Below are 14,154 nucleotides of genomic sequence, written 5' to 3'. Positions count from 1 at the left end.
CTAGGCACAGGCTTCCCAGCCTCATTGGGCAAGAAGCCTAGTCCTTCTGGAGAAGCTTCTTCCCATTGGTTGCGCCGGGGCCCACTGCCCCATCTGTGCAGCTCAAAAATGATTGGCCTCCGCCACTGTCGTTTAAAAAGAAGCCAGTCTGATTCCCTGTTTTCCTACAGGAGGATGTGACTATCCCAGGTGTGTCTCCGCCCCCTCACTCCCTATTGGCCGCGATCCCTGAAGCCTGCAGTTCACTTATGCAAATTTAGAGAACTCTCTGCTTCTATTTGTTGGGCAGGTTGAGGAGAACCGCGTTGGCCCCGAGTGGAGCCCGGATGTGTTGATCCGTTTGCGGTGTTTTCTCAAGCTAAACCCTAATGTCAGTCATGCCGTGCAGCAGTCACAGAATGGGACGTCACCGAAAGCACCACGTCATCTGGTTGACCATTTCCTCGTGGTTTTCCCACTGTCTAAATCGTCATATAATCTGAATGGATGGGGTCCTCGCACGGGTTAGCTCCTGGGCGATGGCGTCACCCACTGCTCCTCCCTCTGCAGGAGGGCTTGTAGCGGGGGCGGGATTTGGAGTGTGGAAGGCACCGGCACCTGAAGCCTGGGACGGGCTTGCAGACCGGAAGTAGGGGAGAGGTGACGTTAGCGTGCTGGCGTGGCCTGGGCTATTTCCAAAGGGATCTTAAAGCGGCATTGTGGAACGCTTCCTAAGCACGGGGATGGGGGAGGGGGAAACCCGCCCCGTGTCCATTACCCATTTAAGAGTTCTCCTTTCCCCGCCCCCAGCACGGGGGGAGGGGGTGGAGTCGAGGCCGGTTTTCCCGCGCTTTGTTGCCCCGCCCCCTGGAGGCGGGGGAAGGGGAGGGGATGCTAGGAAATTGAGTTACCTTGATACTCTAATGCGCAAGCGCTTGCAGAGTTCGTCTGCAAATCCATCGTGCCAGCTCTTGCACACCCTAGCCGGCCGGCGAGCCTGCACATCCTGCCTTGCACACAGCCGGTGACAACCTGGATGTTGTTATTAAGGTGGATCTGTTACCCTGTCCAGGACCCCTGGACCCCGGACACTCTGGCGCGCCCTGAGAGTTTACGTGGGTAATAGCGACTGTATTGAGGTGTGAATCAGAACCTCTGGATGGGAATGTTGGGGCCACCACTTACCACATGGTTCCATCGGGCAAGTCGTTCAACCTCCCCGAACCAGTTTTTTCATGGATACAATTGGGATCATAATGCCCACCAGACATGATTGTGAGGATTTCAAGCGTTTAGAATGTAAAAGTGCTTTGTAAAGCGATGGGCAAATGGGATTAGTGCCCCCCTTTCCGGCGCCGTCTTTCTCAAGGTTGCCTGCAATTGCTCCAGCTCAGGGCGCCTCGTCCACCTCTAAACAACTAACTAGAATCGCATACTGGATGTAGCCAACTGGCATTCCATTCTCATCTCCTTCTCTGAGTCTTCCTGTATGGAGCCATAATTACTACTCATATACACGCACTATGTGTGGGACCTATTATGAGAATTTATGTATAGTAACTCATTTAATCGTTACCAAAACCCTGTGAGGGAAGTGCTATTATTAACTCCATTTTACTGAGCAGGAAACTGGCACAGACAGGTTCGGTTAGGTCACTTGCCCAAGGTCGAAGGCAGTGAAGTTGAAATTCTTAAGAGTGCAGACAGCTAAACACTTTTTCACATATTCCCTTGCCAGGAGGGTTCTGGATAGGTTTGTTCTTCAATTAGATACACTAATTGTATTTAAGAAATATTTTAGTTCAACTAATACTTCTTGAGCACCGTCTATAAGACACTGTTGTGGGCACTGGGGATACAGCAGTGAACAGAACAGACAAGAATCCCTGTCCTTATGATACATACATTCCTGTGGACAAGACCATAAATATGATAAGTGAAAAATATACAGAACCATGTAAGAAATTGCCCAGGAGAAAAATAAAGCAGGGCTATCAAGCCATGAAAAGACATGGAAGAACTTTAAATGCACATTGCTAAGTGAAAGAAGCTAATCTGAAAGGGCTATATACTGTATGATTCCAACTATGTGACATTCTGGAAAAGGCAAAACTATGGAAACAATAAAAAGACCAGTAGTTGCTAAGGTTTTGGGTGGAGCGAGGGATGAATGGGTGGAGTATAGGGGATTTTTAGTGTAGTAAAACTATTCTTGGGACTTCCCTGGTGGTGCAGTGGTTAAGAATCCACCTGCCAATGCAGGGTACACGGGTTCCATCCCTGGTCCAGGAAGATACCACATGCCACGGAGCAACTAAGCCCACGTGCCACAACTACTGGGCCCACGCACCTAGAGCCCGTGGTCCACAACAAGAGTAACCACTGCAGTGAGAAGCCCGCGCACCGCAATGAAGAGTAGCCCCCGCTCATAACTAGAAAAAGCGTGCAGCAGCAAAAACCCAAGGCAGCCAAAAATAAATTAATTTAAAAAAAAAACTATTCTTTATGCCACTGTAATAGTTGTTACATGACATTATACATTTGTCAAAAGCCCTAACGTAAGATATGGACTTTAGTTAATAATATACCAATATTGATTCATTAATTGTAACAAAAGTACCACTAATACAAGATGTTAATAACAGGAGAAACTAGGGGAAAGGAAGCATATGGAAACTCTCTGTAATTTCTGCTCAACTTTTCTATAACCTAAAACTGCTCTAAGAAATAAAGCCTATTAATTTTTTTTAAATGTGAAAAAGCAAAGCAGGGAAGGCGGACAAGACATGTGAGGAGGGATGCAATTTTAGATAGGGTAGACAGTGAAGGCCTTTCTGAGAAGGTGGCATTTAAGTAAAGGCTGAAAAGTTGTGAATGAGCCATGCAGGTATCTGGAACAAGAACATACCAGGAAGAGGGAACAACTACAAGGTTTTGAGGTGGGAGCGTTTTCCAAAGAGGTAAGGGGGTGGGAGGAGTGGATCAGATCATGGGATGCTTTGGGGGTTAATGGAAGGACTTTGGCTTTCTCTCAAAGTAAGACGGGAAGGTGACAAATAACATGGTGGCCTGACTTACCCTTTTTTTTAATAAATAAATAAATAAATAAATAAATAAATAAATTTATTTATTTTTGGCTGTGTTGGGTCTTCGTTGCTTTGCATGGGCTCTCTCTAGTTGTGGCGAGTGGGGGCTACTCTTCATTGCGGTGCAGTGCGTGGGCTTCTCATTGCAGTGGCCTCTCCTGTTGCAGAGCACGGGCTCTAGGGATGTGGGCTCAGCAGTTGTGTCACGCAGGCTCAGTAGTTGCGGCTCGCGGGCTCCAGAGCGCAGGCTCAGTAGTTGTGTCACAAGGGCTTAGTTGCTCCGTGGCATGTGGGATCTTCCTGGACCATGGATGGAACCCATGTTGTGTCCCCTGCATTGGCAGGCGGATTCTTAACCACTGCGCCACCAGGGAAGTCTCCTCACTTACCTTTTAAAAGGGTAGGATGTGGGGTACAAGAAAAAGAAACTCAAAAATTTGGGGCCTGAGGAAGTAGAAGAATGATGTTACCATTTCCTCAGCTGGGAAGACTGCAGGAGAAGCAGGTTCTGGGGTAAGTTCAACAGCTCAACATATATATATTCATATATATATATATATATATATATATATATATATATATATATATATACTTGAGAGATATACATTTGAGTGTCATCAGTTTTAGAAAGTATTTAAAATCTGGGTCTTTACACTAACAATGAAATATCAGAAAGGGAAAGTAAAAAAAAAAATCCCTTTTAAAATCACATCAAAAAAAATAGGGCTTCCCTGGTGGCAAGTGGTTGAGAGTCCGCCTGCTGATGCAGGGGACACGGGTTCGTGCCCCGGTCCGGGAGGATCCCACATGCCGTGGAGCGGCTGGGCCTGTGAGCCATGGCCGCTAAGCCTGCGCATCCGGAGCCTGTGCTCCGCAACGGGAGAGGCCACAACAGTGAAAGGCCGCGTACCGCAAAAAAAAATAAAAATAAAAATAAAATACTTAAGAATAAACGTGACCAAGGAGGTGAAAGACTTATATGCTGAGAACCATAAAACATTAATAAAGGAAACTGAAGATGATTCAGAGAAATGGAAAGATATCCCATGCTCTTGATTGGAATAATTAATATTGTTAAAATGGCCATACTACCCAAAGCAATCTACAGACTTAATGCAATCCCTATCAAATTAAGCATGACATTTTTCACAGAACTAGAACAAACAATCCTAAAATGTATATGGAACCATAAAAGATCCAGAATTGCCAAAGCAATCCTGAGGAAAAAAAAAAGAGCTGGAGGCATAACCCTCCCGGATTTCAGACAATACTACAAAATTACAGTAATCAAAACAGCATGGTATTGGCACAAAAACAGACATATATATCAAAGGAACAGAATAGAGAGCCCAGCAATAAACCCACATACCTACGGTCAATTAATCTTCTACAAAGGAGGCAAGAGTATACAATATGCAACACCACCTTCTCTTCAGCAAGTGGTGTTGGGAAAGCTGGACAGCTCCATGTATATCAGTGAAGTTAGAACACACCCTCACACCATACACAAAAATAAACTCAAAATGGCTTAAAGACTTAAATATAACACATGACACCATAAAAATCCTAGAAGAGAACAGAGGCAAAACATTCTCTGTCATAAATCTTACCAGTGTTTTCTTAGGTCAGTCTCCTAAGGCAATAGAAATAAAAGCAAAAATAAACAAATGGGACCTAATCAAACGTATAAGCTTTTGCACAGCAAAGGAAACCATAAACAAAATGAAAAGACAACCTACAGACTGGGAGAAAATATTCGCAAATGATGCAACTGACAAGGGTTTAATTTCCAAAATATACAAATAGCTCATACAACTCAATAACAAAAAAACAAACAACCCAATCCAAAAAATGGACAGAAGACCTAAATAGACATTTCTCCAAAGAAAACATACAGATGGCCAACAGGCACTTGAAAAGATGCTCAACATTGCTAATTACAGAAATGCAAATCAAAGCTATAATGAGGTACCACCTCACACTGGTCAGAATAGCTGTCACTAAGAAGTCTACAGGGACTTCCCTGGTGGCACAGTGGATAAGATTCCACGCTCCCAATGCAGGGGGCCTGGGTTTGATCCCTGGTCAGGGAACTAGATCCCACATGCATGTCGCAACTAAGAATTCGCATGCCACAACGAAGGAGCCCATGTGCTGCAACTAAGGAGCCGGCGATTCATGACTAAGACCTGGCACAACCAAAATAAATAAATAAATAAATTTTTTTTAAATGTTTACAAATAACAAATGGAGAGGGTGCAAAAAAAAGGGAACCCTCCTACACTGTTGGTCGGAATGTAAACTGGTGCAGCCACTATGGAAAACAGTACGGAGGTTCCTCAAAAATCTAAAAATAGAGTTGCCATATGATCCAGCAATCTCACTTCCAGACATATATCCAGACAAAACTATAATTTGAAAAGATACATGCACTCCAGGGTTCATAGCAGCACTATTTAAAATAGCCAAGATATGGAAGTAACCTAAATGTCCATCGAGAGATAAATGGATAGAGAAGATGTGATATTAAAAAAACGAAGATGTGGTATATATATATATATATATATATATATATATATATATATATATATATATGTATGTATATATATATATATGTATATAAAATGAAATAATGCCATTTGCAGCAACCCGGATGGACCTAGAGATTATCATACTAAGTGAACTGCCAAAAAGAGAAAGACAAATACCATATGATATCACTTATATGTGGAATCTAAAATATGATAGAAATGAACTTATTTACAAAACAGAAACAGACTCACAGGCATAGAAAACAAAGTTATGGTTACCAAAGGGGAAAGGGAGTGAGGGAGGGATAAATCTGAAGTTTGGGATTAGAAGATACAAACTATTATATACAAAGTAGATAAACAACAAGAATTTACTGTATAGCACAAGGAACCATATTCAGTATCCTGTAGTAAACCATAATGGAAAAGAATATGACAAAGAATATATATATAATATAAATACTACATATATAGTATATATATAATATAAATACTATATATATAGTGTATATATATATATATATATATATATATAACTGAAGCACTTTGCTGTACACCAGAAACTAACATAACATTGTAAATCAACCATACTTTAATAAAAAAATAAAATAAAATCTGGGTCAGAGTGGATGAGATTACCAAGGGAATGTAGAGAAAAAGTCCAAGGACTGAGCCATGGGGAACTCTAAAGTTTAAAGGTCAGGGAGGTGAACAGAATCAGTAAAGGAGACTGAGAAAGATCAAAGAGGAAGGAGGGAACCAGGAGAGGATTGTGTCCTTGAAGTCAAATAAAGAATGTTTCAAGGAGGAGGAAAGAATAATGACCTGTCAGATGCCACTAGAAGATCAAATAAGGTGAAGCCTGAGAACTGACCAATGAATTAAGCCAAATGGAGGTCATGGGTGATCATGATAGGAACAGATTAGGTGGATTGAGGGCAACAAAAACTTGCCTGTAGTGGGTTCAAAAGAATGGAGTAGGGCTTCCCTGGTGGCGCAGTGGTTGAGAGTCCGCCTGCCGATGCAGGGGACACGGGTTCGTGCCCGGTCCGGGAAGATCCCACATGCCGCGGAGCGGCTGGGCCCGTGAGCCATGGCCGCTGAGCCTGCGCGTCCGGAGCCTGTGCTCCGCAACGGGAGAGGCCACAACAGTGAGAGGCCCGCGTACCGCAAAAAAACAAAAAAAACAGGAGAATTATTTGAAAATCTGTTTAAGGAAGGGTGTATCCCTGGTCCACACAGCAATTTGACTGCTCCTTCTCCACCACAGCAGAAACCTGGAAGTTTATGCTCCAGAGAGGGCAGGAATATTATTCTAAAAACAGGAGGCCTGAAAGAACATTTACCTCCTATATTCTGAGAACCCCAGCCCTTTCCCCCAGCTCAGTACCCAGAACACTAGCAATCAGAACTATAGTCTCCAAGTAGGAGACTGGAATAGGTTTGCTTTGGAGAATCTGATCTAATGATACTTACACTGGGGGTTTCCCCAGGAAAAGACCTGGCCAGGTCATCCTACAGAGAACCTTACAGCTAACAGCTCCCCAAAAAGGCTCAAAAATATTGTCTCCCACACACCCTGAGAAAGTAAAACGTACCTGTGACTGAGACAGTGCAATTCTGGCCTGCCACTCATCAAGCTGGGATAATAGACGCAGAAAGCCAGTAACGTTAACAAGAAACACTATTTTTCCCAAGCTATGTAGCAGTAAAATTCATAACGACCCCTTTCTGTGACTACTGCTTTCTTACTCACTGAAAAAATTGTTCTCTAAAATCATAAACTATAAGAAACATTGCTCTTTGAAAGGATATCAGTAAGAATGAATCATTCTTCTTTTGCCTGAAGGATCCAAGTCACATTGAGACAGAGAAGCAGCCTTGATTTACAGCCCAGGTGCAGAGCTTTAAACAAGGGATTTCTGGACACAGTATTCTACATCAATGTTTACTTCATAGTCCAGAGCTGATATTAACCTCTTTACACAGATCCCTATTTACTTTGAACCTCTAAGAACTCTGCTTCATTTAAATTTCACCTAAGCTTCACCCTTGCCCCCAATCCTGCAGCACACATATCTTTTCCACTGTTTCATTAGATCTCATATTTCGCTCGGTCTGTGATCTCGCTCACTGCCACAGGCCAATAAGCCCATCCTGGCCGTTAGCTGGTTGGGCTAGAACAACTCTCTCAAAGAAAACTGGAGGCTTTGGTCCACCAAAGCAAGAGTAAACCAAGAAGGAAGTCCAGTGAAATATGGGAAATAGGATGCAACACAGAGAAGAAGCCAGGAGAATCCCCAGCACGAGATCACAGGCGAGGTCACAGGGGAAAGGGCAAAGAGGCCAGAGAGGCTCCAGCAAAGAATCCCCAGGATGAGAGTGAAGGGGGATCACAGGAGAAAGTAAGATTGACTGATGCTTTCAGAGGAGATCTAGGCAGTTGGAGAAGAGTTTGGGGTCAATTAGTAATAGCTAGAGAACAAAAAGCATTTCAAGGAAGAGAAAGTATCATATTGACTCATCTATGAATATCATTTGCATATTCAAAATAATGTAAATTATGAATAGTCCTTTAACCAAAATTGTTACATAATTATACGGGGAAAATGGGGGAGGGAGGAGGAGGATTGAAACAGCTGAGTCTTTATCTTCCATTTTAGAAATCAGTGCATAATACTATTAAGTAAAAAATCAAGTAGTCACTATATGTTATATAGAGACATGATAAGAGATAATTAATAAAATAGCAGGTACAAGATTTGAAGGTGGTTGCTTCTAGGTAGGAGGAAATGGGGAGTGTGGGCCAGGAGGTGTTGTTTACAGGTATTATAACTGTTTAACTCCAAATTATGTGCATGTATAACTAAAAACAAAACTAAAATAGGAAAAGATAGAACTAAAATCTTGAGCATAACTGCATATTGGTTGGAAGGGATTGATTAAAGTTATTCTAATGTTTTTGTTTTGATATATTAATTGATTTTTTTTTTTCCACACAGTGCTGCATGCGGGATCTTAGTTCCCCGACCAGGGATTGAACCTGTGCACCCTGCAGTGGAGGCGCGGAATCCTAACCACTGGACAGCCAAGGAATTCCCTTAATTAATTTTGATTGTTAAATGTTCATGTTAAAATTTTTAATTTAAATATTAATGGAACCAGAGCGTGTAATTTCCAAACATGTAAGAAGAAAAAAAAGAATAAGGGGTGAGAAACTTCAAATGGTCCAAAAGAAGACAAGAAAGGGGAAAAATAAATAAGAGAAAACTCTGGACAGATGAAAAGCACCCAATTTTTTTTGTAGAAATGAATCCAGTGATAACATAATCACAATCAATATAAATGGAGTAAATTCTCCAGTCAAAATACATAGTTTGTTAGACTAAATAAAAATTAATATCCAGCTATATGTCAATTACAAGAGGTATAACTAAAATGTAAGAAAAAAAGTTAAAAGTAAAAGAACAGAAAACATATATGTGCCAGGCAAATACTAAACAAACAAAAAAAACCCTGTGTAGATATATTAATATTAGATAAAATAAAATTTATGACTAAAAGTATGAACTAGAGATAAAGAGACCTGCCACATTGATATGTTTTAATTCACCACGAAGACATAATTATAAACCTATATTTCTTAATGATACAGCTTCAAATTTATAAAGGAAAACTTTCAGAACTCCCAGGAGAAATTGACAAATCCACTACAATTGTGGGAAATTTTAACATATTTCCCTCAGTTAATTGATGGATCAAGAAAAAAAGTGTTTTTCAGTAAGGAGATTTGAACGACACAGTTAAAGGTTTGGCATATTGAACTTATCTAAAACCCTGCAGCCAATAATTGGGAGCACATATTCTTTTCTTGTACACGTACAACATTTTTAACAGATTTATTGAGGTATAACTGACATATAAGAAGCTGCACGTATTTAAAATGTACAATATGATGTTTTGATTTAGTATACATCCACAAAACCATCACCACCATCAAGATAATGAACATACTCATCAACCCCAAAAGTTTACTCATGCCCCTGTTATCTTGGGTGGCAGCATAACCCGCTTAAATATTACATATACCACCTCTTGCAGCTAATTGTGACCATGTGACTACATTCTAACTATGTATGTAAACATAAAAAAGATGTGAGTAGTGTTCGCTGGATGGATCTATCAGAAAACTCCTTGAAGGAAGGTCAGTCAGCTGGCATATACTCTCTTTAATTCTTTAGTCCTTTTTTCCCATCTCCCCTCTTTCTGTTTCCTGTCTAGAGCGATGATTGAAGGATCTTGTGATTTGGAGGCACACTGAGGATGGAAGCCACAGGCTAAGGATTGTAGAGAGACAGTTACAGGGAGTCTGAGAACCTGATGAATCCCTGAGGACACTACATCAGCCCTGAGCTGTCTACACCCAGACTTTATCACCTGTCAGGAAAAACTAACTTCCATCTAGTTTAAGTCTCTGCTATTTCCAGTCTCTGTAACAGACATAAATGCAATCCAAGTTGATACATAGTTGGTACTAGAAGTGGGGTAGTGCCTTAACAGTATCTAGAATGTGGCATTAGCTTAGGGGAAGTTTGTTGGGCAAGTGTGTAGGGAGGATCCACTCCTTTGCAGCCTGGAAAGCTGGCAACCGTCAGTATTTGCAAAACCACTTGGTCAAATGGTTGCTCATTGTATCTTAGAAAGCCATTAAGAAGGGCTTCCCTGGTGGCACAGTGGTTAAGAATCCACCTGCCATTGCAGGGGACACAGGTTCAAATGGAAGCAGTTCAGAATGGTAGCTGCTAAATAGTCACCCTGCCAGGAGCTAACACTGTGGACCCAATCCTTTCTCAAGCACCTTCTGTTGAGAGGTCTGTGCCTACCCAGTGCAAGACTCCCAGCAAAGACCAGATTAACAATGTTATCTTCCCCTTCAAACCCTGGGGAGTAATTAGGGAAGATGGTCAGAGCACAGAAACCAACATGCAGAATATGAGTTTTTAGGCCTAATATGATGTGTAAGATCTTTGGCCATAGTAACTCATGCTTAAGAATTGACTGGAAGCTTACTAGTTATTTTAGGAAGCTATGTTAACAAAAACATACACACAAAACCCATATCTGGCCTGCAACAGCTATGGCTGTAAGCTAAAACATCCTGAACCTCCTACACAGAAGTGGCTCCCTCTAGAGGTGCTGCCAAAGCTGTGTAGCCCTTAGAGAGGGTGTCACCCACAGGGGCCTTGGTTCAGATGGGCCATGAGGGATGATGGACAAGAAACAACCTCCCTGAGGACAGAGCAAGGGACCATGGGAAACAGTGAGGATTTTCCTAGGGGGCAGAACCAGGGGAAGCCAGATAGACCAACCAAGGAACTTACTCCTGTGTTGGGGCAGGTGGTCCTTGACCCCCAGATTTGATATACACTGTTGTTCTGGTTATCTATTGCCACCTCAAAATTTAGTGGATTAAAATAACAATTATTTGTTGGGACCTAATCAAACTTATAAGCTTTTGCACAGCAAAGGAAACCATTAAAAAAAAAAAACAAAGACAACCTACAGAATGGGAGAGAGTATTTGCAAATGATGCGACAAACAAGGGCTTAATCTCCAAAATATACAAATAGCTTATATAACTCAACAACAAAAAAACAAATAGGGGCTTCCCTGGTGGCGCAGTGGTTGAGAGACCGCCTGCCGATGCAGGGGACACAGGTTCGTGCCCCGGTCCGGGAGGATCCCTCATGCCACGGAGCGGCTGGGCCCGTGAGCCATGGCCGCTGAGCCTGCGCGTCCAGAGCCTGTGCTCCGCAACGGGAGAGGCCACAACAGTGAGAGGCCCGTGTACCGCAAAAAAACAAAAACAAAAACAAAAACAAATAACTGGGGCTTCCCTGATGGCACACTGGTTGGGAGTCCGCCTGCCAAAGCAGGGGACATGGGTTAGAGCCCTGGTCCAGGAGGATCCCACATGCCCCAAAGCAACTAGGCCCGTGCGCCACAACTACTGGGGCCTGAGTGCCTGGAGCCCATGCTCTGCAACAAGAGTAGCCACCACAATGAGAAGCCCACACACCACAACGAAGAGTAGCCCCTGCTCGAGGCAGCTAGAGAAAGCCAGCGCGCAGCAACGAAGACCAAATGCAGCCAAAAATAAAATAAATAAAACAAACAAACAAGGATATCGAAAAATGGGCAGAAGATCTTAATAGACATTTCTCCAAAGAAGACATACAGATGGCCAGTAGGCACATGAAACGATGCTCAACGTCACTAATTATTAGAGAAATGCAAATCAGAGCTACAATGAGGTACCACCTCACACTGGTAAGAATGGCCATCATTATTTATTTATTTATTTTTGGCTGCGTTGGGTCTTTGTTGCTGCGCGCGGGCAGCTAGCGGGGGGGCTACTCTTGTTGCGGTGCGCAGGCTTCTCATTGCGGTGGCTTCTCTTGTTGCGGAGCATGGGCTCTAGGCGTGCGGGCTTCAGTAGTTGTGGCACTTAGGCTCAGTAGTTGTGGCTCGCGGGCTCTAGAGCGCAGGCTCAGTAGTTGTGGTGCACGGGCTTAGTTGCTCCATGGCATGTGGGATCTTCCCGGACCAGGGCTCGAACCCGTGTCGCCTACATGAACAGGCGGATTCTCAACCACTGTGCCACCAGGGAAGAGAATGGCCATCATTAAAAAGCCTACAAGGGACTTCCCTAGTGGCTCAGTGGTTAAGAATCTGCCTGCCAATGCGAGGGACACAGGTTTGAGCCCTGGTCCGGTAAAACCCCACATGCCATGGAGCAACTAAGCCCATGCGCCACAACTACTGAGCCTGCGCTCTAGAGCCCGGGAGCCACAACTACTGAGCCCGCGTGCCACGACTACTGAAGCCCGTGCACCTAGAGCCCATGCTCCGCAACAAGAGAAGCCACCCCAATGAGAAGCCCTCGCACTGCAACAAAGAGTAGCCCCTGCTTGCCGCAACTAGAGAAAGCCTGCACGCGGCAACGAAAACCCAACACAGCCAAAAATAAATAAATTAAATAAATAAATAAAAAGTCTACAGATAACAAATACTGGAGAGGGTGTGAAGAAAAGGGAACCCTCCTACACTGTTGGTGGAAATGTAATTTGGTGCAGCCATTATGGAAAACAGTATGGAGGTTCCTCAGAAAACTAAAAATAGAATTACCATATGATCCAGCAATCCCACTCCCGGGCATATACCTGAACAAGACTTGAATTCAAAAAGATACATGCACCCCTATGATGATAGCAGCATTATTCACAATAGCCAAGACATGGAAACAACCTAAATATCCACCGACAGGAATGGATAAAGAAGATGTGGTACATGTATACAATGAAATACTCCTCAGCCATAAGAAAGAACAAAATAATGCCATTTGCAGCAACATGGATACAACTAAAGATTATCATACTAAGTGAAGTAAGTCAGAAAGTGAAAGACAAATACCATATCATATCACTTACGTGTGGAATCTAAAATACGGCACAAATGAACCTATCTATAAAACAGGAAGAGACTCACAGACATAGAGGTCAGACTTGTTGCCAAGGTGGGGAGAGAGGGAGGGAGAGGGATGGGCTGGGAATTTGGGGTTAGTAGATGCAAGCTGTTACATTTTTTAAAATTTTATTTAATTAATTTTTGGCTGTGTTGGGTCTTCCTTGCTGCGCGCGGTTTTTCTCTAGTTGTGGTGAGCAGGGGCTACTCTTTGTTGCAGAGCACGGGCTCTAGGTGCATGGGCTTCAGTAGTTGTGGCACGTGGGCTCAGTAGTTGTGGCTCGCAGGCTTCAGAGCGCAGGCTCAGTAGCTGTTGCACACGGGCTTAGTTGCTCCGCAGCCTGTGGGATCTCCCCAGACCAGGGCTCGAACCCATGTCCCCTGCATTGGCAGGGGGATTCTTAACCATTGCACCACCAGGGAAGCTCGCAAACTATTACACTTAGAATGGATAAACAACAAGGTCCTACTGTATAGTACAGGGAACTACATCCAATCTCCTGGGATAAACCATAATGGAAAAGAATATTTAAAAAAAAGAATGTCTGTATGTATAAAACTGAGCCACTTTGCTGTTCAGCAGAGACTGGCACAACATTGTAAACCAACTATACTTCAATTTTTAAAAATAACAATTATTTGTTATCCCCACAGTTCCTTTGGCTCCAAAGGGCTTCGTTGGGCACTCTGGCTCAGGGTATCTCATGTGATTATAGTTACACAGCTGAAGCTGGAGCAGCTAGGGGCTGACTGGGCATCTCACTTTCTTCATATATTCTTGGAGCTTCTCAGTGGCTCTCTGTCTAGGCAAATTTGGGCTTCCTCACAAGATGGTGGCCTCAGGGCAGTTGGAGTGCTAACTTAGGGGGTCCCAGCATAAATGTTCCAGCAAACGAGGCAGAAGCTGCATTGCCTTTCAGAACCTAGCCTCAGAGGCTATAGAGCATTACTTCCTCTATGCTCTACTGGTCAAGCAGCCACTGGCACATCCAGGTTCAAGGGATGAGAACATACACAAGCCACTCAATGGTCAA

General features: G+C 43.2%; 1 long non-coding RNA gene across 2 annotated transcripts; it reads left to right on the top strand.

Moving 5' to 3' along the window:
* Positions 1 to 932: 932 nt before the first annotated feature.
* On the top strand, positions 933 to 8,871 carry LOC137211269 (uncharacterized). Of its 2 annotated transcripts, none has more exons than XR_010937003.1 (2): positions 933 to 1,029; positions 8,599 to 8,871. It is a non-coding gene; the product is annotated as an uncharacterized lncRNA (long non-coding RNA). The 2 variants fall into 2 exon arrangements; XR_010937001.1 differs by having other exon boundaries at positions 976 to 1,118.
* The last annotated feature ends 5,283 nt before the right edge of the window (positions 8,872 to 14,154 follow it).

Source organism: Pseudorca crassidens, chromosome 2 (assembly GCF_039906515.1).
Source record: "Pseudorca crassidens isolate mPseCra1 chromosome 2, mPseCra1.hap1, whole genome shotgun sequence".
Classification (NCBI taxonomy): Eukaryota; Metazoa; Chordata; class Mammalia; order Artiodactyla; family Delphinidae; genus Pseudorca; species Pseudorca crassidens.
This window is presented reverse-complemented; position numbering and strand designations above follow the sequence as displayed.